The sequence below is a fragment of the Mustela putorius genome, unplaced genomic scaffold, assembly GCF_011764305.1.
Source record: "Mustela putorius furo isolate JIRA1106 unplaced genomic scaffold, ASM1176430v1.1 tig00000253_pilon_pilon_pilon, whole genome shotgun sequence".
NCBI lineage: Eukaryota > Metazoa > Chordata > Mammalia > Carnivora > Mustelidae > Mustela > Mustela putorius.
In genome coordinates this window covers 5,150,979-5,177,314 of record NW_025421329.1, presented here as the reverse complement: position 1 = coordinate 5,177,314, position 26,336 = coordinate 5,150,979, and the positions used below count along the sequence as shown (strand labels likewise).

The following is a 26,336-nucleotide window of genomic DNA, read 5'->3' as shown; positions in this document are numbered from 1 at the left end:
GAGATGGTAAGCCATCACAAGTACCTTACACTGCCAGGTTCAACCAGAATCCAAGCGCTCTTGCTGCTTTCGCCCCCTGGGGCTGCTCAAGGAACAGCAGCGTCTCTTTTCCCTGCACCTCCCATGATCCACACTTGGAAATTCAGTACAAATCTCCTGTTTCCTTCACCTCTGGGTTTGATTTATTGAGGGTTGGAAACTAATGTGCTTTTTGGCTCATGTAAGGAGAAAAATTTTTTTATTAAACACACACACTAATTCATTTTTGAGCCAAACTCAATTATTTGCCACGCCATTTTAAAAGAAAATTAAGTAGACAAAATGCAATCACTAAAATATATCAAACTCTGCTGAAGGATGACGGAAAATGGGAAGACAACCATACCAAAAAGATGGTGGAACCAAACTAAAAATCAAATGTAATGGGGAAAGAGATGAATTTTTCTTACAGAAAAATTCCAAATAATTAGGGTTGCCAGATTTAACAAAATAAAGGATGCCCAGTTAAATGTGAAGTTCAGATATCGCAAAAGAAATACTTACACCAAGAAGTCATTGTTTACCTGAAAATCAAAGTCATCTAGGTGTCCTGCAACCCTACAAATAATACATGTAATACTTCCATCTCCAGGAAGTACGGCTTCACCCTCCCGAACTCCTTCAAGGTGGCCTGTGCCTCAGGATTCACTTCCAAGGAGGGAAAAGGAGAAACAGTAACACTGCAGTGGAGCCACCTGGCCAACACAACATCCACCAAGTGATCAAGGTTTGCATCACCAGGGATGTCACATGGGTGACATCTCCTAAAAGGATGAGAAGGACACTGCACCTCTGGAATGCTCTTTTCAAAACCTGTAAGCCACTCTAATCACAAACCCAGATTTAAGGCCATCCTACAGGGTGCCTGACCAGTACCCCTCAAAGTCAGGAACTGCCAAAGACAATAAAATGTAATGTGGTGCCCTAAACTGGATCCTGGAACAGAAAGAGGATATAAATGGAAAAACTGGTGAAATCCAAATAAAGCCTGGAGTTTAGTTAATAGCAATGTACCAGTGTCAATTTATTTTTTTCAAAAAGAGATTTTAGAGAGGGAGAGAGCATAAGCAGGGGCAGTGGCAGCCAGAGGGAGAAGAAGAAGCAAGTTCCCTGCCGAGGAAGTAGTCTGATGGCTCAGTCCCAGGACCTCAGGATCATTCCCTGAGCTAAAGGCAGATGCTTAACCAACTGAGATACCCAGGTGCCCCAGCAAAGTCAATTTCTGAATTTTGACAAATGTGCTATGGAAAGGTAAGACTGGTAACAATGGGATATGCTCGAGATGGGGTATTCAGACCTCTGTACTCTCAGCAACATTTCTGGATAACCAAGATTACCCCAAACAAAAGTTTATTTTTATAAAATCAAATGTAAAGAAATGAGAGGATATCAGGGAACCGTTTCAAAACTCTAGCAAAACACAGGGAAGAAATTAATAAGAATAATAAAATGTTGGTAATAATAATAAGAAAATTTTTTAAATAAGATTTAAAGATTTTATTTATTTATTTGACAGAGAGAGAGATCACAATTAAGCAGAGAGGCAGGCAGAGGGAGAGAGGGAAGCAGGCTCCCTGCTGAGCAGGGAGCCCGATGCAGGGCTCCATCCCAGGACCCTGAGACTGTGACCTGAGCCAAAGGCGGAGGTTTAACCTACTGAGCCACCCAGGTGTCCCAAGAATTTTTTTTTTAAGGGACAGAGCAAATGTCAGAAGATAATGGCTAGAAACTTGCCCCTGGGCATCTTGTAGGTGTCCCCAATCCCCATTATCTTCTGTCCCAAGCAGATCCTTTATAAAAGCAACCAACCATCCCAGTTTGCCTGAGATCGTCCCAGTTTCAGCACTGAAAGGCCCACATCCCTGAGAACCCCCTCAGTCCTAGGAACACCTAGACCTCTGTCTCTGTCTCCCTATGGGTATGTGTGTATGTGTGTGCCTGTCTCATGTGTACATGCATGCACACATGCATATACACAAACATTCTGGGATTCTTGAGTTAAATACCCAAAAAATTGGTCACAACTCCAGAATACAGGTAACTAATTCACTTTTACAGAGAACTCTAGAATAAAACAACACCCCATCCCCCACCATCTACCTTCCACTACTATATATATACACCCAATATCAGGCCTCAAAAGACAGGGATTCTTTGTCATCGTCTGTAAACACCAAGTGCCACTTCTGCGTATATGTCCTTCCACAGCCCCAGATACATTTCTAGAGCACCCAATAGTCTGGGGAAAGGCCACCTTATAAGCAGTCAGGCTCCCCAGAGACAGTGCAGTTTATCATACACAAACCTGAACAGTGAGATCTGGGCTTTCTCAGGCTTGGTATGGATTCGTAGGTGCACAACACCTCTGTAATAGAGAACATCACACCAGCCCCTGCTACTGCACCAGATCTCCCAAGACTGGAAACAGGCTCATAGCACACAGTCTGAGGCACTTTTGCATCTCACACCTGCACTGGAAAGCCTGAATCTTGAGCAGACCAGAAAGCATTTCACCCACAGGTGCCACATAGGGAGTCCAGTGATAAGTTCCAAAAGTAACTAAAGAACACTGGTGGCATACTAATGACCATGTCGCATTTATCATCAAAACAACAGCAGCTGCCATTCATTGAGCAAGTACTATGTGCCAGCTAACCGGCTGTGGCCCAACAGAAGCCAAGTCAGAGCTGCAGGCAACCAAGGACTTGGAGGAAAAAACAAAATTACATTCAAAGGATTTCTACAAAGTCAGATTTACACATTTTCATAACATAGAGACTGAGGCACTGTTCTACGATGGAAGAGACCAAAGAGACATGACAAACCCCAGTGTGGCATCCTGGAACACACTAGTGGGAAAATCAGGGAAGTTCAAGTAACAGGTGAAGATTACTTAATGATAATGTATCAATGTTCATTTCTCGCTTTTGGTAACGGTGCTAGGCTCGTGTAAGATGTTAACATTAAAGGAAGCCAGATGAGTGTACAGAAACTCATTACTATTTTGCAGTTTTTCTGTAAATCTAAAATTATTTCAAAATAAAAGGTTAAAAAGATACATTTTGCAAATAACATGCAACGGATTACAAAAATATGCCCTGTAGAACAGCTGCATTCTTTTGTAAGGATACTTCAAAGTTACTGAAAAGACTATGAGAATTGACTTCAATTTTTTTTTTAATTTCAGACTACAAAGTAAGCCTCACACACAAAGGGTGCAAAGGATGGGTACACTTCATCAAACATGAGAAACTGCTGCTCGAACAGAGTTCCCAACTGCTAAGGACATTTCACTTTGTTATCAAAGCTACTTCTCATGTTTTTAACTCAGGAGCACCAAACAGATGTGTAACCAAGCTGAGTAAGCCAGGACCTTCCTGGAACTCAATGTGTCTTTGGGGCCTCAGGGTCTAAATGAAGGGGTCATGGTAACCCCCTGGAGTCCTGACCTGAGACATCGTCAGGAAGGAATCCTTAGTCCGTACCGGCCTACTGTGCATAATGTGGGGTGTGGGAAGGCAGAAGAATATTACATGCCAGGCACGGCATGAGGTCCTTCCCCCAAAGCACCCTGCAAAGGAGGACCACCCTTGTTTTACAAAGCGACAGGGGTCCTCAGAGAAACCAAATGACCTGCCAAGGCAGAACCACCAATACTTCTGAGCCTGATGGAAATGCAGGTATGACTCTGAAGCCAGAGGATGCCTGAGAATGCCATCCCTAAAGTGACCCAGGTCACAAGGGGCAATCGCTAGGGGCTTGCAGGACAAGCCAGCTACCACGAGATGGCTAAGCAGGCACAGGTCTCCTGAGGGCTGTGCTGAGGTGTGCCAGGGCCTTTGCGAAAGCACCCAATCCTAGAGGGAGACACTGGGCACAGCTGCCAACCCTGTCCCATGCCCCAGGATGAGCCTCACTCTTAGCAGAGGTCTTGAAACTCAGTGATCATCTACCCTATTGGTAGAAGAGGTGGGGCACGTACTCCCGTGGCACACACTCACTAACTTCTAAGTTACATACATCTCACTGTGGTGCTCAGACACTAAGGACATCAGAAAATCGTCCTAAAAGTAGACATTTTTAAAAAGGAGATACAGATAAATAAAGTGGTAATATTTACTTCCCATACTCCAAATGACATTTCCCCCCAGGGCCCACTCTGGAGGCCACTGGTTTATTAAGTCTACAGCCCCTCCAGCCTGTGCCTGAGTCTCCCTTACAGAGGAGGAAGTAGGGAGAGGCGGGATTTGCCACAACTGGGGTTCTCACCCAGCTCCAGATGCTCCAGGGAGGGTAAGAACTACAGAGCCTCTACACAGACCACCACCAGCAGGCCTTGGGTCACACATCTGCCTCCCACTCCAACACACTGCACACCTCTACCAGAGCTATGGACTGAAAAGCATACTGAGCATGTCACTTGTCTGCTTAAAATCCTACTAGGACTCCCCAGGACTCTGATAGAATGGAAACTGCTTAAAGCAGGGTCCAGTATCTGTACTGGGATTCCCAAACCAATCAAGCTTCCCCAACTCACAGTTGTAACCACCGACCTTGCCAGCCTACGAACCAGCCTACAGAGTCAGGACCATGCTATGGTGGCAGCTTCCAAGAGCGTCCCCATAATCCTTGCCTCCTGGTATACACGCCTGTACGTAGCCCCCACCCTCCTCAAAAAGCAGGTATAGCTGGCCTGTGTGGCCAACAGGACACTGTGAAATCTCAGCATGGGCCTGTCACTGCACAACACCAGAGGCAGGTGTTGAATGTGAAATGACCAGTGAGGCTGGGTCACAGAAGACATGACTGTTCCCTTGGATCACTTGCTCCGAGGAAGCTGGAAGCTTGCTATGAGGACAGTGAAGTAGTTCTAGCAAAAGGCATCAGGAAAAGAAGTGAGATTCCTGCCAGCCATGTGAGTGAGTGACTCTGGAAGCAGACTCTCCAGCCCTAGTCGAGCCTGCAGATGACGGTGGCCCTGGCCTGATATCCTGACTGCAACCTCACCACAGACTCTGAGCCAGACCCACCCAGCTAAACCTGTCTCTCACCTTGAACTGTCCTGTCCTCTCACCCATACATATATCCTCCCTTCTTCCCTCCCTCCCTCTCTCCATTCTCTCTCTCACACACCCAGTAATATATATACAATAGTGCACACTGTCATAGCACCCTGGACATTCCTCTCTTAAAGAAACTTTTAAAATAGACTCAGTGGGTTGAAGCCTCTGCCTCCGGCTCTTGTCATGATCCCAGAGTCCTGGAATTGAGCCCCGCATTGGGCTCTCTGCTCAGCGGGGAACCTGCTTCCTCCTCTCTCTCTGCCTGCCTCTCTGCCTACTTGTAATCGCTGTGAAATAAATAAATAAAATCTTCCAAAAAAAAAAGAACAAAATAGGCTAGGAATTACCTGCTCCTCTCTCCTGGGACACAGGGAACAACTTGTACACAGAGGTGGTCTGCAAAGGACACTTCAGTCAGACCAGGTTGCTGGAGAAACACATGCTCTCCCACAACCCCTAGCTCTCAAAGAAGGCTGACCTACAATGCATTAACAGCCCTGAGATCTTCACTGAAGAGAATACATCCAATAAGCCCACACCAACCCTCAACATAAGCGCTCCATTTGGCCCGAGAGGTTCTTCTCACTGAAGGGCATCTACCTGGACTGCCACTAGAAGTGTGACTCCAACAACCACAGTGTCAGTCCTAACCACGTGTTGGGCAGTGTGGCCTACGTGAGCAGCACTACACCGGACTTCCAACACCTCTGCAGAGCATGGCTCCCCCCTGAACTCCACACTGAAACCCCTGCAGGACCATACGATGATGCAGAATAACAAGCAGGGCTGGTCCAAAGTAATCTACAGCTGCCCTTCTTGCTCTAAGCAGAACTTAACAGCCTGGCCTGGCCAAGCACAGAACCTTAACACCGTAGATACTCGAGAATACTGAATCAATGAGAGGGATGCCAGGACGGATGAATGGACAGACAGATAGAAGGACAGATGGACAGAGAGAGAGATGGTGGATAGGAAGGCAGGGAAGTAGGTGGGGGAAAGGGACCAGATTTGGATTCCATCACTGCAAAGGGTAAGAGTCTCACTGGCTCAAGGGTGCCATAATTTCAACAGCTTTGGCAAGAGCAGGGGTGACAGCTTTCTATAAACCCTGTATTAACTATGAAATTTCACCTCCAAAGAAATCACAAGAAGCCATTTTCTGAGTCTGATCCCCAGCCCACTCTCTTATCCAGCAATGCATCACTATGGAATCTAGGCCCTGCTATGGAAGGGCTACCACAACAACTTGGAGCCAAACCCCAGACACCAATGTTAATCAGAAAGCTCTAGCACAATGGGCAAAAAAATGGCCAGCCATTGGGACAGCTTCAAGAACCCACTTTCTTAGGCTGGGAGGTGGATACACCATGCTCACTGTCTTATTCCTTCTTATTTGTCTTAAAAATTCATAATAAAATATTTTTTAATTGGAAAAGAACACATAGGAAATGAGCTCTTGTCACAGAAGCAATTCTGTTCTAAAGTATTTTTGAAAGAAAATAAATATTGTGATTTATTAAATTTAATGATCAACTCATTGTGCTGGGCACAAAGATCAAGGCATTTACTCAACTATTATATAGGTACCTTTCATGAAACTTTACTCCCAACTGCATCATGAAAACAAGACTTCTTCAGATGCCAGCCCTACTAAGACCTTGTCAAAGAAAAGACCATTCCTCAGAGAGGTTAGCAATGCCCTTCTGATCTGAGCAGGACTACAAAGGGCCAGGGCACTGAGAGGACAAGAGTACTCAACATAGCCAGAGACACATCGTTCCTGCCTGTGGCACGGCCCCTTCCCCACAGCCCTGGACACTTATTCCCCATTTTGGTACACAATGAAAGCAGTAAAAATGACTTCAAGATAAGAGCCATAAAAACAAAGTTAATTTATCAGTAATTTAGACTCCCTGAGCCACAGTGTTATTATCTGAAGCATCTGTATCAGTTCAACAATGTGACAAGGAAGTCAGAATCAAGCAGATGGCCAGTTTATATCTGTTTTAAAGCAAAGTAGTACTAAAAAAGGAAGGAGGGTATAATTTGACTTCTTTCCTATTCTTACCTAATTTGAATGCCAGTACAAATTGGTCAGCCTCGTTCTTTTTAAATGGTGCACATTATTCTACACTACAAATGAGATATGATTTTTCTAACCTTTCCTCTGCTGATGAGCATTTTGGTTGTTTCCATAATGCCATATTGAGCCCCCTCACACAAATACCATCATGCACATGTGCACAGACTTCTGAAAAAGAAGCTCAAAGAAGAGAAATTGCTCAGTCCACTTGTGTCTGGTTCTAGTTTTTCTATCTTTTAAGATTTTATTTATTTATTAGTCAGAGAGAGAGAGAGAGCGAGAGCATGAGCGCACAAGCTGGGGGAGCAGCAAGCAGAGGGAGAAGCACACTCCCCACTGAGCAAGGAGCCCGATCCAGGTCTCGATCCCAGGACTCTGAGATCATGACCTGAGCTGAAGGCAGACACTTAACTGGTTGAGCTAACCAGGTGCCCCTGTCTGCTTTCAATTTTGATCAACAGTGCTAAATGCCTTCTGAAAAGTCTTCACCAGGTGACAGGATGAATAAAAAAGCAAGACCCATCTACATGCTGCCTATAAGAGACTCATTTCAGAGCTAAAGATATATGTAGATCGAAAATGAAAGAAAAGAAAAGCATTTTATCATGCAAATGGAAGTGAAAAAAAAAAAAAGCTGGGGTAGCAATACTTATATGAGACAAAACAGACTTTAAAATAGAGTAAAACACACAGACACACAAAAAGACTGCATTAAGAAATGAGGAAGGTCACTACATAATCCTAAAGGGAACAATCCAAGAAGAAGATATAACAGTTGTAAGTATTTGTGCACCCAACATGGGAATACCCAAACAAATAAAAGTTAATAATAAACATAAAGGAACTGATTAATAGTAATGCAACAATAATAGGGGACTTTAACACTCCCTTACATCAGTAGATAGATCACCTAAACAGAACATCAACAAGGAAACATGGCTTTGAATGACACATTGGACTAGGTGGATCTAACAGATATATTCAGAGCATTCCATCCTAAAACAGGAGAATACACATTCTTTTCAAGTGCACATAAAACATTCTCCAGAAGAGATCACTCATTAAGCCACAAATCAAGTCTCAACAAAATAAAAAACACTGAAGTCATACCGTGCATCTCTTCTGACCACAACATTATGAAAATGGAAATCAACCACAAGAAAGAAATCTGGAAAGACCATGAATATGTGGTTAAATAACATGTTAGTAAACAATGAATGGGTCAACCAATAAATCAAAGAGGAAATCGAGAAATTCATGGGGATAAATGAAAATGTAAACACAATGTTCCAAAATCCATGGGATGCAGCAAAAGCTGTTCTAAGAGGAACGTTTATAGCAAAAAAAGGCCTACTTCAAGAAGCAAGACAAACCTCAAACAACCTAACCTTACACCTAAAGAAAAACATGAACAAACACAAAACCACTAGAAGGAAGGAAATAATAAAGAACAGAGCAGAAATAAATAAAATAGAAAATTTTAAAAAAAATAGATCAATGAAATCAGGAGCTGTTTCTTTGCAAAGATCAACAAAATTGATAAACCTTCAGCCAGACTCATTAAAAAGAGAAAAAAAAAGAGAAAGAACTCAAATAAACAATATCAGAAATGAAAGAGGAGAAATAGCCACCAATTTCACAGAAATACAAAGGGTTATGAGAACAATTGAAATATTTTGAACTATAACTGAAATTGTGAAAAATTACATCCCAACAAATTGGACAAACTAGAAGAAATGGATAAAATCCTAGAAACATATTACATCCCAAAACTGAACCAAGAAGAAATAAAAAATTTGAACAGACCAATTACCAGCAATGAAATTGAATCAGTAATCAAAATATACCAACCAGCTTTGCGCAGTGGCAGTATCGTAGCCAATGAGGTTTATCCGAGGCGCGATTATTGCTAATTGAAAATATACCAACCAGACAGCATCACAGGGGAATTCTACTGAACATTTTTTTTTTAAGATTTTTTATTTTATTTATTTGGCAGAGAGAGAAATCACAAGTAGACAGACAGGCAGGCAAAGAGAAAGGGAGAAGCAGGCTCCCCACTGAGCAGAGAGCCCGATGCGGGGCTCAATCCCAGGACCCTGAGATCATGACCCCAGCCGAAGGCAGAGGCTTAACCCACTGAGCCACCCAGGCGCCCCCTGAACATTTTTTTTTTAAGATTTTATTTGTTTATTTGACAGACAGAGATCACAAGTAGGCAGAGAGGCAGGCAGAGAGACAGGAAGGGAAGCAGGCTCCCTGCTGAGCAGAGAGCCCGACCCAGGGCTCAATCCCAGGACCCTGGGATCATGACCTGAGCCAAAGACAGAGGCTTTAACCCTCTGAACCACCCAGGCGCCCCTCTACTGAACATTTAAAGAAGAGTTAATATCTATCCTTCTCAAACTATTCAAAAAAAAAAAATCAAAAAGAAAGGAAAACTTCCAAATTCATTCTATGAAGCCAGCATTACCCTGATACCAGAACCAGATACAGACATCATAAAAAAAAAGAGAGTCACAGGCCAACATCAGTGATGAACATAGATGCAAAAATCCTCAACAAAATGCTAGCAAACCAAATCCAACAATATATTTTTAAAAGTCAGGGGTGCCTGGCTAACGTCAACAGAGCATGCAACTCTTGATCCTGAGTTTAAGTCCCACGATGGGGGTAGAGTTTACTAAAAGAAAATGCATATATATAAATTCAAAATGATCAAGTGAGATTTATTCCTGGGATATAAAGGTGATTCAATATTCACAAATCAATCAACATGACATATCACATAAATGAAAGGATAAAAACTGTATGATCACTTCAACAGATGTAGAAAAAGGACCTGACAAATACAACATCTATTCATGATTAAAACCTTCAACAAAGCAGATTTTAGAGAGAACATACCTCAACATAATAAAAGGCATATATTTAAAAAGGGGGGGGGGCGCCTGGGTGGCTCAGTTGGTTGAGGCCTCTGCCTTCAGCTCAGGTCGTGATCCCAGGATCCTGGGATTGAGCCCCGCATCGGGCTCTCTGTTCTGCAGGGAGCCTGCTTCCTCCTCTCTTTCTACCTGCTTCTCTGCCTACTTGTGATCTCTGTCTGTCAAATAAATTTTAAAAATCTTAAAAAACAAAACAAAACCAAAACCCCACAGCTAACACCATACTCGGTGGTAAAATACTAAAAGCTTTTCCCCTAAGATCAGAAATAGGACAACAGTAGCCATTCTTACCACTTCTATTCAACACAGTACTGGAAATTCTAGCCTCAGCAATCAGACAGCAAAAAGAAACAAAAGGCATCCAAACTGGTAAGTAAAACTTTCAATTATTTGCAGATGACATGATACCATATAGAGAAAACCCTAAGGACTCCATCAATAAACTACTAGACATGATAAATGAATTCATTAAAGTCACAGGACACAAAATCAATGTACAGAAGTCTGTTGCATTTCTATACACTAACAATGAAACAACAGAAAAAGAAATTAAGAAAAAATCCCATTTACAACTGCACCCTAAACAGGGCTGCCTAGGTAGCACAGTCAGTTGGGCATTTGACTTTTGGTTTTAGCTCAGGTTGTGGTTTCAAGGTTGTGTGATTGCACCCTGCCTCAGGCTCCACACTCAGCACAGAGTTTACACTTTCCCTCTCCCTCTGCCCCTCCCACCTGTGCACATGCACACACGTTCTCTCTAAAATAAATTAATAAATCTTTTAAAAAATCTCACCCAAGATAAAAAGATACCTAGGAATAAACTTAACCAAAAAGATGAAAGACCTATACTGTGAAAAGTATAAAACACTGATGAAAGAAACTGAAGACAAAAAGAAACAGAAAACATTCCATGAACATGGACTGAAAGGACAAATACTGTTAAAATGTCCATACTATCCAAAACAATTTACACATTTAATGCAATCCCTATCAAAATATCAACAGCATTTTTCCCAGAACAAGAACAAATAATCCTAAAATTTGTATGCAACCACAAAAGACCCAAAATAGCCAAAGCAATCATGAAAAAGAAGAACGAAACTGGAATTACCACAGTTCCAGATTTCAAGATATAATACAAAGCTGCAGTAATAAAAACAGTATGGTACTGGCACAGAAACAGACACACAGATCAATAGAACAAAAGTCCAGAAATAAACCCACATTTATATGGTCAATTAATCTTCAACAAAGGAGGCAGTAATATGCAATAGGAGATAGTCTCTTCAATAAACAATGTTGGGAAAACTGCACAATTATATGCAAAGGAATGAAACTGGACCACTTTCTTACATCATACACAAAAACAAGCTCAAAATGGATTACAGACTTAAATATGAGACCTGAAACCATAAAAATCTTAGAAGAGAGCACAGGCAGTAATTTCTCTCATATCATCTGTTTTTAATTGAAATATCAGCATTTTTCTAGGTACGTCTAAGGCAAGGGAAACAAAAGCAAAAATCAACTATTGGGACTACATTAAAATATGCCCATTTTCTTATACTTATCAATTAATACTATTACCCCATTTTATTTTTACCTTTCTAATCATACACAACAATGGAATCTTGTAATTCGCATTTCCTGGAACACCGGTAAGATTGAGCATCTTTTCAAATCTTAGAAGCTATTTGTATTTCATGTGAGAACTGACTGAAAATAGCCTTCTCCTAGTTTCCTATAGAATTTTGGCTTTTATTTTTTATTATTGATTTGTAGAAGTGCACTATGGATTCTAAGAACTAGATATTTGTTTGTAAAAAAGAAAATATTTCATAAATGGAGAGAGAAACCATGTGTCTGCATCAGAAGACTCAACACAGTAAAAAAGTTAATTCACTGCAAATTGATGTACAGGTTTAATGCAATTCCTATCAAGATCCCAGCTTAGTTTTTTATAGACAAGCTTATTCTAAAATTTATTTGAGAAAGCACAGGCCACAGAATAACTAAAACAAGGCTGGAAAGAAGAATAAAATGGAAGGAATCACTATGCCCAATACTAAAGCTTACTATATAGCTATAGTAATGAAGACAGTGTGGTAGTGGTGGACGGACAGGCACATAGGTCAGTGGAACAAAATAACAGAACCCAACAATGGATCTATACAAGCAAGTCCAATGGTTTTTGATAAAAATGGAGAAAAAGACAGCCTTTTTAACAAATGGTGCTGGATCAATTGGACATCCATAGGCAAAAAAAAAAAAAAAAAAAAACCACTCACCCTAAAGATGGGTGTGGACTCAATCAATGCACTGGTTGTGATATTATACCATACTTTTACAAGATACTGCCATAAAGGAAACTGGGTGGAAGGTACACAATATCTTGCTGCATTATTTCTTCCAGTTGCATGCAAATCTGTAATTACCTCAATTAAAAATAAAAAATGTTGGAAATATGGGGCACCTGGGTGGCTCAGTGGGTTAAGCCGCTGCCTGCGGCTCAGGTCATGATCTCAGGGTCCTGGGATCCAGTCCCGCATTGGACTCTCTGCTCAGCAGGGAGCCTGCTTCCCTCTCTCGCTCTGCCTGCCTCTCTGCCTACTTGTGATCTGTCTCTGTCAAATAAATAAATAAAATCTTAAAAAAAAAAAAGTTGGAAATAGGGGCGCCTGATTCTTGATTTCAACTCAGGTCATAATCTTGGGGTTGTGGGATCAAAAGCCGCATTGGGCTCTACGCTCAGCAGGGACTGTGTTTCTCTCCCTCTCCTTATGAGCCCCCTGCTCATGCGTGCTCTCACTCTCTAAGATAAATAAATCTTTTTTAAAAAAATGTTGAGGGGCGCCTAGTTGGCTCAGTCAGTTAAGCAGCTTCAGTTCAAATCAAGATCCCAGAGGCCTGGGATTGAGCTCCGCATCAGGCTCACTGCTCAGTGGGGAGACTGCTTCTCCCTATCCCTCTGCCTGCTGCTCCCCCTACTTGTGCACTCCCTCTCCCTCTGTCAAAGAAATAAATAAAACCTTTTTTTAAACAATGTTGAAAACAGGAGATGCCGCTTTGGAAATTACTCCCATGATATCTTTTTTTATACAAATAAAGTTGATGTTGTGAGACAAAAAAAAAGTTGAAAATATATTCTCCTAGTCGAACTTTTTTTGGGGGGGTTGTCAAATGATCCTTTATTGAAATATTTTCTTTTGTATTTCTTAACTAGCCAGGCACTCCACTGTACCAATGCTAATGTCACCTACGATGTCATGAGGGTAGCGGCCATCAACATTGCAGCCCACAGACTGGGCAGTCTCCAAGATCTCTTTCATGTTCCAGAGAACTCTCTAGCTACAGATTAGTGCCACATCTGTCCAGCAATGTTGACAGTCCTCCAAAGGTGGTATTTCCACTGTGTTTCATGTTTTTCTGCTACTTTTGGTCTCTTGGCAGGGTCTTTTTTTTTTTTTTTTTTTTTTTTTTTAAATTTCACAGAGAGAGACAAAAAGAGAGGGAACACCAGCAGGCAGAGTGGGAGAGGGAGAAGCAAGCCCTCCACCGAACAGGAAGCCCAATGCGGAGCTCAGTCCCATGACCCTGAGATTGTGACCTGAGCCAAAGGCAGACACTTAACGACTGAGCCACCCAGGTACCCTCCTGGCAGTTTCTTGAGGGCTTTGATAATTAGGGCAGAGGCAGAAGGTACCACTTCAACTTGGGCCTGCCTGTTCTGAATGGTCCATCTCACTATAATCCTCAGACCCTTCCAATCACTGGCTACCTTTGTGATGTCATCACCAGTCATTTTGGGAAACAAATCCAGGGAACAGATCTTGGGGGCCAGGGCAGATGTGGCATTAACTCCCCAACCAGTGCACCTCAGGTACATGACTTTGATCTCACTGGGGCTGAACTTGGACAGTTGTTGTCGGATGAACCAAGATTTGGGACAACAAAAGAAAGGGGCACCTTGGCTTCCTCCAAGTTGAAAGCCAAAGGCTCTCCTTGTCTAATTTTTACCTTCTAAATTCCCTTATGGTATAAGAAGGGTTAATTTTTATCTAATCAAATTCACTTCTCTCTTTAAGTCTCCTGAATTTATCTAATTTTTTAACACTTTGCAGTTTTCTTGAAGTTGTTAAAAGAGCATTGATTTTGGGGAGCTTGGGTGGCTCAGTGGGTTAAAGCCTCTGCCTTCAGCTCAGGTCACGATCCCAGAGTCCTGGGATTGAGCCCCGCACTGGGCTCTCTGCTCCAAAGGGAGACTGCGTCCCTCTCTCTCTTTTCCTGCCCCTCTGCCTACTTGTGATCTCTGTCCAATAAATAAATAAAACCTTAAAAAAAAAAAAAAGAGCATTGATTTTAAGAAGTCTTTTATGCTAGGGTCATCTGGGTGGTTCAGTCAGCTGAGCATCCAACTCTTGGTTTCAGCTCAGGTCATGATCTCAAGTCATGAGATCAAGCCCTGAACTGGGCTCTGTGATCAGTGGGAAGTCTGCTTGAGATTCTCCCTCTCCCTCTTTCTCTGCACCCCCACACACTCACATACACTCATCCTCTCTTTCTGTCTCTTTCAAATAAATAAATCCTTAAAAATAAAAAAACAAAGGAAAAGTATTTTATGCTAAGTAAAGAAGTCTTTAAAAGTACTGCTTTAATTAGTCATAAGAAACTCTATGAAACTTAAAAAAACTAAAGAAACCTGGGCATGAAGTTAAAAGAATGATGTTTAAATGATCTCATTTTCAGGCTTAGTTGATATGACAAGAACAGAGAAATTAAACATCATAAATAGAAACATCATAAATAGATACATATCCATCACAGGGATATGTAGTTGCTCCTGAAGCAGGGAAGAAAGATTCCATAAAGCTAATTAATTAATTAATTAATTACATATTATATAATATATAACATATTATATAAATCTATAGTACATTATATGTAAGTATATAATATATAAATGTAATATATATTATGATAAATAAAGTAAATCTTCGAGTGCCCCCTACCATTCCCCCCAACCCATGTCAGCCCATGCAGTCACAGTGATGCCAACAGGGCCAAAAGTACAAGCCAACACCAGGTGCTGCTTTTGGTCAAGCTATTCAGCACTTAACTCAGGATCTGACAAATCAGACAATATCCCAGAAAGATGTCTGTTTCACTTTTCTTGTGGGTACACAAAAAGACCTTATTTTGACATTTTAAATTCTTCTGAAGAAAGCAACCATGCACATTTGAGTTACCTGTACTTACAGATTTTTTTTGGGGGGGGGGGAGAGCCAGGGAGGGGAGGAACGGAGAAAGAAGGGGAGAGAATCTTAAGCAGCTCCACATGCACTGTGGAGCCCAATGTGGGGTTCGATCTCATGACACAGAGATCATGACCTGAGCCAAAATCAAGAGTCAGAGGCTTAACCAAAGGAGCCATCCAGGTACCCCAATTTTCTTTTTTTTTTTTTTAAGATTTTATTTATTTACTTGAGAGAGAGAGAGCATGCACATGCACAAGAGAGGTAGGGTGGGTGCCAAAGAGGGAGAGGAAGAAGCTGACTCCCCACCAAGCAGGAAGCCTGATGCAGGGCTCCATACCAGGACCCCACGAGCATGACCTGAGCTGGTCATGGTCAAGTGTCAAGGCAGACACTTAACCAACTGAGCAACCCAGGCACCCCATCAATTTTTTTTAAGATTTTATTTATTTGTCAGAGAGAGAGAGCACGAGTGCATGAGCAGGGGGAGTGCAGGCAAAGGGAGAAGCAGGCTCCTCACTTAGCAAGGAGCCCAATGTGGGACTTGATCCCAGGACCCTAAGATCATGACCTGAGCCAAAGGGACTCTAACCTACTAAGCCACCCAGGCAACTCACCGATTTTCTTCTTTTAAAGAAAGTATTCATCCAGACTTCCCAGACATTGTAAACAGAGTTATAAAGTTCTGTGTTCGGCATCTAAAATGTGCCAGAGATACCAGTCCAGGCACTTTACCTACTTTCTATACAGAAAGGTGAGTAACACAGCAAGCCAGTGTTGAACCAGATCCCACGCCTCAGAGTGCTACTTCTCAAAGCTCAGGCTCATGTTGTACACATCTTCAACTGCTAACCAGTGTCCCAGCCTTGAATAAGTGGGTCAGCTGGTTCTACCAAAAATTCTTCTTTGTTGCTAACATGGGCTGTGTTCATAATAAATACCTCAGAGAAACAGAAGCTTAAGTATCTTAACTCCATCATGTTTAACTAGTGGGATAAGAAAAACAAACGTATCAACAAAATGAAAAGACAACCAAAGGAATGGGAAACAATATTTGCAAATCATATATAAGATAAGGGGTTAATATCCAAAATACATAAGAAATTCATACAATTCAGCAGCAAAAAAAAAAAAACCCCAATAATCCCATTTTTGAATTGCGCAGAAGACCTTGAACATATTTTTCCAAAGAAGATATACAAGTGGCCAAAAGGTATATGAAAAGATGTCCAACATGACTAATCATCAGGAAAATGCAAATGAAAACTACAGTAAGATATCACCTCATACCTGCTAGAATGGTTATTATCAAAAAGATGAGATAACAAATGCTGGTGAGGGTGTGGAGAAAAGGGAACCCTTGGTGGTGGCAATGGAAATTGGTGCAGTCATGACAAAAAACAGTATGGAGGTTTTCCAAAAAGTTAAAAATAGAACTACCACATGATCCCATAATTCTACTCCTGTTTATATACCCAAAAGAAATGAAATCACTATCTCAAAGAAATATCTGCACCTCTATGTTCATTACAGCATATTTATAGTATCCAAAACACAGAAATAACCTAAGTGTCCACTGGCAGATAAATGAATAAAGAAAGTCTGATATATCTATCTCTGTCTACCTACCTATCTATATAATGGAGTATTATTCAGTCATAACATTGTATAACTTTTTGTAACAACATTTTGTAACAACATGGATGTTGTTGAGGACATTATGCTAAGTGAAAGAAGTTAGAGAAGGATAAATACTATATGATCTTACTTATATGTAGAATCCAAAATAAATCCAACTCCTATAAAGAAGGTAGAATGGTGGTTGCCAGGGGCTGGGGAGTGGGAGAAGTGGGGAAATATTGGTCAAAGAGTATAAAATTTCCATTATAAGATAAGTAAGTTCTGAGGATGTGACATACAGCACATTGCCTACATTAACAATACTGTTTTATACACTTGAAAATTGCTAAGAGAATAATGTTAAATGTTCCTGCCAGAAAAAGAAACTTGTAATTCTCTGAGGTGACAGAGGTGTTAACCTCAATGTAGTAATCATTTCACCATATATATATATATATATATATATAAAATCTCATTGTGCACCTTAAAGTTATACAATGTTATATGCCAATTACATCTCAATAAAGCTGGAAGAAAAAAAGAAAAAGTCATGATCCTCCTCTTCTAACACTCCCACTAACCAAGTTATCTGTGTTTATCTGGGGTTCAGCCCAAACTAGTATCATTAGTGGCCATTGAGAAATGAAACTAGATGGGGGCGCCTGGGTGGCTCAGTGGGTTTAAGCCTCTGCCTTCGGCTCAGGTCATGATCCCAGGGTCCTGGGATCGAGCCCCGCGTCGGACTCTGCTCGGCGGAGAGCCTGCTTCCTCCTCTCTCTCTGCCTGCCTCTCTGCCTACTTGTGATCTCTGTCTGTCAAATAAAATAGAATCTTTAAAAAAAAAAAAAAGTGGGGCGCCTGGGTGGCTCAGTGGGTTAAGCTGCTGCCTTCGGCTCAGGTCATGATCTCAGGGTCCTGGGATCGAGCCCCGCATCGGGCTCTCTGCTCAGCAGGGAGCCTGCTTCCCTCTCTCTCTCTCTCTCTGCCTGCCTCTCTGTCTACTTGTGATCTCTGTCTGTCAAATAAATAAATAAAATCTTTAAAAAAAAATTAAAATAAAAATAAAAAAAAAGAAATGAAACTAGATGGCACGATTCCTTCATTTCAGAAATAAAGTTAAATTTCATCAACATTTGCATGTATTAATATCTACTGCAAAGACATAAAGCATTACAAGCATTTAATTATTAGAAATTAAGTAAAAATAGAAGAGACTGGTGACAGTTTGATATTTAGACCTACCGTTAAATCTTTAATACACACACATCCCAGGCCTTTAAGCTCTCACCCTGAAATGCTCTTCCCCCAGATATCCATGGAAAGGGGCTGAACAAATAACTTTGTGTGGATAGGCTAACACTAATGAGGCAAAGCTTATAGCAAAACACTGGGCACCAAATATTTATGATAATTCAAGCTTTTCCTACCTATAACATGGATTTTTCAGAAGCCTTTGCCTGGCCTTAAATTCACTTTCTAACCATTTCTCCCAAGATCTGTCCCTCAAATCTCAGAGATTACAGCCCACATATTCAGCCACAGACCTCATAAACCACAAGTAGGCTGATGATCCTGTGAATTCTTGCCTCCCCAAGATGAAAGAACCAGGAGAAAATCCTTGGATTTGAAACACTGATGTATGAAAAGAAGTCAGAGGCAAACATTCAGGACAGGCCAATGGCAATTGCAAACAGGGAAAATGCCCAATCCTAGATGGAAAGGCTCTGAAGAATACTCCAAATGGATCTGGCTCCTGGATTTAAACTTCCTTACAAAACTATGAAGGTTCCCCCACCAGCAACCTCATGTCTTTGATCCTACAGCTCCTTGTAATAAAGGTACTCGTAGTCACTGGAATTTTTATCCAGCACAATAAATAAATAAATAAATAAATAAATAAATAAATAAATAAAATAAGCTCAATCCTAAAACATTTGGTCTGAAAAATATACTCAGTTGCTTCCAGGTTTAAGTACTAAACAAAGCTAACAGGATTTTTTAAAATCTCCCTCATTATCATAATTAATATTCCTATAACACCCTGCATAATTCATGTCCCCTCACAATCCATTTCGTTCTTCAAAATAGCCCATGAAGTCCACAGGGCAGGGATCATCATCCTCTTTGTTCCCCATGACAACCTTGTAGGCAGCAGAGATCGGTACTGGAATTCAAACCTTCTGATTCAAAATCTTTACTTCTGCCCACCAAACTTTGATGTTGATGAGCGCCACTTTCTTTTGATGGTTCTTGGTTTTGATTTGTTTTTCATAAAAATCCAAAAGAACACAGTGGCCATGAGACCCAAATCTCCAGTATTATGTAATTGTAATTAATACTATTTTTTCAATAAATGAAAAATTCAGTGTCACTGAGCCTTGTTGCTTCTCTGTCTCCCACTGTGGTAGCCAGTCTCCAAGATGGCCCCCAAGGATCCTCACTTCCTGGTTTTCAGGCTTTATGTACTCCCTCCCACAGTGAATAGGGCTAACCTATGTAACCAACAGGATATTGTGGAAATGATGATATGTCACTGATGACCCTCCTTGTTCCCTCTTGAACTGCTCACCCTAGAGAAAGCCAGTTGCCATGTTATAGCCATATCCCACAGGCCTAGAAGGAGGTCCATGTGGACAGGAAGCCACGCCTCCTGCCAGTAGCCAAGCCCAAACTGCCAATCCTACGGACCATCCTGAAAGCCCCAGACCATCCTCCAGCCCTAGCCTATACTTCAGATGACTGCAAGGCCAGCTGATAACTACAACCCCACAAGAGACCCTGAGCCAGAACCACCCAGCTAAACTATTCCTGAATTCCTGACTCACAGAAAGTATACAAGATAATATATACGTATTGATATTTTAAGCCACTACATTCTGGTTAATTTGTTCCACAAGAATAGAGGACTAATATACCCATATTTCTTTACAAGATTCCAGGCACTCGGTAGACTTGAATTAAGGTAGCAATGAGAGTAATTTTCTGCTGATTGATCCAGACCCCTCAGTTTGACCCTTCTGTATCTAAGCCCATATTAGGATAATCCTATCCTATGGCCACAGGAGGTTATGGAAAAGTGAGAATTAAAGCAGTTTTAGGTCTTATTTATCTTAAAAGTCCCCAAGACTATTGGAGGTTCTTTGCCTACTATCTAATAAGTAAGAAAGACTTTCTTTCCCCTGGCTTGTTCTGGAATACTGTCAACAGAGTAGTAATACATGAACTACAAAATGCCTAGTGCTGCATTACATTCAGCAGTGTGGGGCCTAGCCTGGGGTTCTTGGTGGATTCTCAGTTCATCGGGCTAATCTGTAAAGTAAGAGAAACCTGTGAGCCAGGACAGCCCACCTATGGGCAATAGGGATATGCAAACAGGAACCTGAGAACAACTCTGGCTTTAGTTATAACACCACTCCCTTTGAAAAAATTCAAGTAAGATCTGTAAATTAATAACATCCATGCTAATTTTCTGGTCTCAACCATTACACTATGGTTATGAAAGATGTTAATATCAGGGGAAGCTGGGTAAAGGCACACAAGTACCCTGTGCGCTATTTTCATCCCCCCTCATCTGAGGTTTCGTTTTCTACGGTTTCAGTTACCCATGGTCAAATGTGGTCAGGAAGCAGATGCTTCTCCTTCTGACCTATCATCAGAAAGTCAACAGTAGCCTAATGCTGCGTCACAGTGCCTACTGTCATTCACCTCGCTTCATCTATTCACACAAGCATTTTATCATCTCACATCATCACGAGTTGGGTGAGTATAGTACGATAAGGTATTTTGAGAGAGAAGACATTCACATAACTTGTATAATTGTTCTATTCTATCACTAGTTATGGCTGTTAATCTCTGACTGTGCCTAACTTATAAATTAAACTTTCACAGATATATAGGTATAGGACAAAACATAGTGTATATGTAGGGTTCAATACTATAAAACACAGTTGGGGCGCCTGGGTAGCTCAGTGGGTTGGGCCGCTGCCTTCGGCTCAGGTCATGATCTCAGGATCCTGGGATCGAGTCCCACATCGGGCTCTCTGCTCAGCACGGAGCCTGCTTCCTCCTCTCTCTCTCTGTCTGCCTCTCTGCCTACTTGTGATCTCTCTCTCTGTCAAATAAATAAATAAAATCTTTAAAAAAAAATACTATAAAACACAGTATAGATAGGTTTCAGAGTATATATGGGGTTTTGGAATGCATCACCCATGGATGTCACAAACTATTTCAAAATGAAAAAGTTTAAAAAATAAAATACATTTAAAGCAACAACAAAAAAAGAATATTGCCACTAAAATACAAATGACACTAAATCCATTCCTTGAAGGGCTCCTTGAAAGGTGTAGTTTTCCAGAATGTACTTGGAAAGGCTGTTCTGACATGGTCATGAAAGGAGTCTAGCTTGATTTCAAACCTCCTATTCCCTGGTAGGCAGACATCAAGTGTTTGGGAATACACTATGCCTAATGTTCTCAGCCCCTCATGAAGTGAGTGATTTAGATGAGAATATGAGCAAAGGTGATACATAAGAGTTGATGAGGTGACACTATCCCCCTCTTCCCCTGCCTGGGAGGCCAGTGTTATAAGCTCAAGGGAGTCAGGACCCCCGAGTCAGCACATGGAGTAGATCCCCTCCAACCCACATCATACTTTGGTGAGATTAACTTCGTGGTAAGCCACAGAGGTTCTGAGTTTGTGTGCTGCAGCAGCTAGTATTTAAGATAATCCCAATAAAGATTTCCATTCAGAAAATAACCCAGGACTTCTAAGAAAAAAAGCAAAATTGTTAAAATTGATCAGGTCACAATATCATCAGAAGGAAAAATGAAAATATCTAAACCTCCTCCATATCTAGATGTTCCTTCCATTATCCAATAGAAATACACCAGCAGGTAAAGATGTGTTTACAAGCTTGTTTCTGCCATACTGCCTGTTTAAGAAAAAAAATGAAAACTAAATCAAATAGGGAAGAATACGGCAAACAGGGAAAGACGACAGCCATTCAGTGGAAGATTCTCTATGGTCCCCACAACAATCCCCCTGATGTGTGTGTGCTCTGCCCACACTTCCCTCCAGCTGAACTCAACCCACAGGGCCCACAGCCATGCCGTACACACGGGAAGACCCAATCAATGAGAACTTCCTGTGACGAATGACAGTCCGTCCTGACACAGGATAATGCAGATATGGCAATTTGTTATACTATCCTCTGTGAGTTTGAAGTTTGCTATAATACAAAGTTGTAAAAATGATATTTCAGAAAAACTGCCATAATTAAAACTGACTAACCCTTGTAATAAACAGAAATTATCATGCTCACTAAAAGGGGCAGAAAAAACTAACCCAGGCACATAAAGCAATTGATCTAGTACATCCGTGGTTAGAATGGGCTGTTAGCTGATTAACTCATTAGTCTACTATAATCACTCACATAAACTCAGTGGTAATCGAAGCTATTTGTATCTAGATTAACTTAAGAGAGTTCCTGAGCTTGTCTGGAAAACAAAGATACTGAATAGGAAATATTCCCTCATTTCCTACACTGCCTTATAAACCCTAAAATTCAGGGTTCTTGTCTTGGTATAACTGAAATTAAATTTAAATGTAATTATCATAACATAGCTAAATATCCTAAAAACCAAAAACCCTCTCTGAAATAACTTTATAATTTAAATTACAGATTAAAATAAAATAGATGGGGGCACCTGGGTGACTCAGTCATTAAGTGTCTGCCTCCGGCTCAGGTCATGATCCCAGGGTTCTGGGATCAAGCTCTGAATCGGGCTCCCCGCTCGGTGGAAAGCCTGTCTCTCCCTCTCCCATTCCCCCTGCCTGTGTTCCTTCTCTTGCTGTGTCTCTCTCTGTCAAATAAATAAATAAAATCTTAAATTAAAAATAAATAACATTGGGCGCCTGGGTGGCTCAGTGGGTTAAGCCGCTGCCTTCGGCTCAGGTCATGATCTCAGGGTCCTGGGATCGAGCCCCACATCGGGCTCTCTGCTCAGCAGGGAGCCTGCTTCCTCCTCTCTCTCTCTCTGCCTGCCTCTCTGCCGACTTGTGATCTCTTTCTGTCAAATAAATAAATAAAAATCTTTTTAAAATAAATAAGTAAATAAATAACATAGATCAATGGAACAAAATAGAGAGCCCAGAAATAGACCCTCAACTCTATGGTCAACTAATCTTTGACAAAGCAGGAAAGAATGTCCAATGGAAAAAAGACAGTCTCTTCAACAAATGGTATTGGGAAAATTGGACAGCCACATGCAAAAAAATGAAATTGGACCACTTCCTTAAATCACACACAAAAATAGACTCAAAATGGATGAAAGACCTCAATGTGAAAAAGGAATCCATCAAAATCCTTGAGAACACAGGCAGCAACCTCTCCAACCTCAGCCACAGCAACTTCTTCCTAGAAATATCGCCAAAGGCAAGGGAAGCAAGGGCAAAAATTAACTACTGGGACTTCATCAAGATCAAAAGCTTTTGCACAGCAAAGGAAACAGTCAACAAAACTAAAAGACAACTGACAGAATGGGAGAAAATATTTGCAAACAACATGGGCTAATATCCAAAATCTATAAGGAACTTATCAAACTCAACACCCAAAGAACAAATAATCCAATCAAGAAATGAGCAGAGGACATGAACAGACATTTCTGCAAAGAAGACATCCAGATGGCCAACAGACACATAAAAAAGTGCTCCGCATCGCTCGGCATCAGGGAAATACAAATCAAAATCACAATGAGATACTACCCCACACCAGTCAGAATGGCTAAAATTAACAAGTCAGGAAATGACAGATGCTGGCGAGGATGCGGAGAAAGGGGAACCCTGGGCGCCTGGGTGGCTCAGTGGTTAAAAGCCTCTGTCTTCAGCTCAGGTCATGATCCCAGCGTCCTGGGATCGAGTCCCATGTCGGGCTCTCTGCTCTGTAGGGAGCCTGCTTCCTCTTCTCTCTCTGCCTGCCTCTCTGCCTACTTGTGATCTCTGTCTGTCAAATAAATAAATAAAATGTTTAAAAAAAAAAAAAAAGAAAAGAAAGGGGAACCCTCCTACACTGTTGGTGGGAATGCAAGCTGGTGCAACCACTCTGGAAAACAGCATGGAGGTTCCTCAAAAAGTTGAAAATAGAGCTACCCTACAACCCAGCATTCACACTACTGGGTATTTACCCTAAAGACACAAATGTAGTGATCCAAAGGGGCACATACACCTGAATGTTTATACCAGCAATGTCCACCATAGCCAAACTATGGAAAGAATCTAGATGTCCATCAACAGATGAATGGATAAAGAAGATGTGATACACATACATACACACACACACACGCGCGCGCACAATGGAATACTATGCAGCCATCAAAGAAATGAAATCTTGCCATTTGCAACGACATGGATGGAACTAGAGGGTATTATGCTGAGTGAAATAAATCAATCAGAAAGACAACTATCATATGATCTCCCAGATATGAAGAATTTGAGAGGCAATGTGGGGGGTTTGGGGGACAGGGAAGGAAAAAAATGAAACAAGATGGGACCGGAAGGGAGACAAACCATAAGAGACTCTTAATCTCACAAAACAAACTGAGAGTTGCTGTGCAAGGGGGCTAGGGGGAGGGTCATTGGATTATGGACATTGGGGAGGGTATGTACTATGGTGAGTGCTGTGAAATGTGTAAACGATTCACAGACCTGTACTCCTGGGGCTAATAATACATTATATGTTAATAAAAAATAAAAAATGTTTAAAAAAAGAAAAAATAATTAATTAATTAAAATAAATAGATGCATGATCCATACACATGTATTCATTTTCCCAGCTGTGACTATTTTTTTAAAATGATAATAATAATAATAATATAATCTTAACCAAAAAACTGTTAATACTGAGTAATGTTCAAGAAAGGAGGTTCTTTTAACACTGTAAGATACTTTGATTTCCATATGTATAAAACTGAAGATTCCCTTATTAAGCTAACCTTTTACTCAACAAAATTTTTTTTCCAGCCTGTCAAACTCAGACAATGCCTCAGACTCTGAGATACACAGGTTCAGGAGACAAGCCAGGGATTCCCAGAGCTTTGGCCTGGAGAAATACCACAGAATGAGGAAGCTCCAAAGAATAGCTTTGTAAGCAGTACTGAGGGACTCTGGTCAATACCATCCAACCTTTGGGAAGAAAAGGAACACACAGACTTGTAAACCTCAGGGCAACTATAGAGTGAACCGAAGGTGCACATCCAAGGTCAAACAGCAAGGACATGGACACCTTCTAAAAAAGCTAACTCCCAGAGTCACCTACTGGTCTGAGAAATCCTGAGGCTTTGTTTGTTTAAACAGACCACAAAATAAATCAGAAAGACCGTAGTTAAGGAAATTCAGTCAGAAATCAGAGGCAGGGGACGCCTGGGTGGCTCAGCTGGTTAAGCGGCTGCCTTCGGCTCAGGTCATGATCCCAGCGTCCTGGGATCGAGTCCCACATCGGACTCCTTGCTCAGCGGGGATCCTGCTTCTCTGTCTGTCTCTGCCTGCCACTCAGTCTGTGTGTGCTCGCTCTCACGCTCTCTGTCTCTCTGACAAATAAATTAAAAATATATATTTTAAAAAAAAAAGAAATCAGAGGCAGTGCAGTCTGAAAAACGGTCTTCTGTTGGAATGCAGCTCTCCCACTTAATGGCCATGTCTCATGACCTTGAACCAGTCATTTAAGGTGAGGACTGAGCTGCTCTTCTCCCTCAGTCCTTGTGAGGGTCACATGTGTAGATGTGGAACTTAAAAACTGTCAGTTCTCAAATCCATTTTTATTAATAATGATAGTCTGCTATTTATTACAATCCTCCTTCGTGTATAACAATTTCATTTTTGAAAAGCAAGGTTTACTTTTAGAGTTATAGACTTCAAAAAAGAAACCGTTTCATAATATTCATTTGAAAAAGAAAAGAAACTTTTGGAAAGAACACCAGAGCTATTGGGGAGTGCCTAACTGGCTCAGTCAATAGAGGATGTGAGTGACATCCTCTACGTTGGGTGTAGAGATTACTTAAAAATTTTTTTAATAAAATAAAATAGGAGTGTTTGGGTGGTAAGTTGGTTAAGTGCTCAACTCCTGGTTTTATGATCATAGGGTCATGAGATTGAGGACACGGACCCACATCAGGCTCCATGCTCAGCGTACAGTCTGTTTAAGATTTTCTCTTCCTCTCCCTCTGCCCCTCCACCCCATGCTCACATGCTCTCTCGCTTGCTCTTGCTCTCTCTCTCTAAAATAAATAAATCTGGGGCGCCTGGGTGGCTCAGTGGGTTAGGCCGCTGCCTTCGGCTCAGG

At 41.3% G+C, this 26,336-nt stretch overlaps 1 protein-coding gene and 1 pseudogene across 3 annotated transcripts in view; one reads left to right on the top strand and one right to left on the bottom strand.

Annotated features, from left to right (window-relative positions):
* DTD1 (D-aminoacyl-tRNA deacylase 1) overlaps positions 1-26,336 on the bottom strand; it is a 170,278-nt gene that overhangs the window by 93,608 nt on the left and 50,334 nt on the right. The gene's annotated exons all lie outside the window — the stretch shown is intronic.
* On the top strand, positions 9,038-9,194 carry LOC123391617 (annotated as a pseudogene).